This window comes from Penaeus monodon, chromosome 22 (assembly GCF_015228065.2).
Source record: "Penaeus monodon isolate SGIC_2016 chromosome 22, NSTDA_Pmon_1, whole genome shotgun sequence".
Lineage (NCBI taxonomy): Eukaryota > Metazoa > Arthropoda > Malacostraca > Decapoda > Penaeidae > Penaeus > Penaeus monodon.
The window spans coordinates 26,948,844-26,949,631 of NC_051407.1; the positions used below are offsets into that span (position 1 = coordinate 26,948,844).

The following is a 788-nucleotide window of genomic DNA, read 5'->3' on the forward strand; positions in this document are numbered from 1 at the left end:
GCGGCGAGGAGGGGAAGGTAGGCCTATAAAAAGAGAAAATCCCGATCACATGGCAGCCGCCTCGCCCTCCCTCTCCTCCTTTCTCGCCCTCCCTCCTCTCCTCCTTTCTCGCCCTCTCTCTCTTCTCCTTTCTCCTCTTCCTCCCTCTTCGCCGCCTCCGCTCGGCGAGGAAGGAGGCAGGGAGGAGAGGGAGAAAGGGGGAAGGGAGAAGGCGGAATGAGGGAGAGCAAGGAAGACGGAGAAGGCGGAGTGAGGGAGAAGAGGGAGAAGAGGGAGGAGAGGGAGAGTGAGGAGAGAGGCCGCCCCGAGAAAGACGGAGAAGCGAGGGAGGAGAGGCGGAGGCGGAAAGGGGCCGAGACGAGGCGGAGAGGGGGAGGAGAGAGACGGAGAGAGACGGAGGGAGTGCGAAAGGGCCGGAGAAGCGGCGGAGAGAGGCCCAAAGAGGCCCAAAAGAGGCCGAAGGAGGCCGAAAGGGCCGAAGGAGGGAGGCGGGCGCCGGCTCTCCGGTGCTCCGGCCGGCCACACCTACCGCCGCCCGCCCCTCGGCCTCTTCCAGGGGAAATCCGCCCTCGCCCTTCCCCTCGCGGGCCTCGGCGCCTTCCCCCGGAGCCGCCCGAGGGAAGCCACTCACCTGTTTTATAAAATAGGTGCTATTTACACAAATATAAAGGTATATCCCAGGGCAGAGCGACCCTCACTCGACCAACACCTCTTGGCGACTGGGCTCCTCTCGCGCTACGGGGTTCTCATTGGTCGCCCCACGGACCCCGCGAGTCAAGCGAGCGTCT

General features: G+C 64.5%; 1 protein-coding gene across 2 annotated transcripts in view; it reads right to left on the reverse strand.

Annotated features, from left to right (window-relative positions):
• Nucleotides 1-788, reverse strand: part of LOC119587054 (14-3-3 protein zeta) — a 13,493-nt gene extending 12,705 nt beyond the window's left edge. For both annotated transcript variants that reach the window (XM_037935802.1, XM_037935801.1), the window contains exon 1: nucleotides 632-788. The gene's annotated coding sequence lies outside the window, so the exon portion shown is untranslated. The remainder of the gene's footprint in view (nucleotides 1-631) is intronic.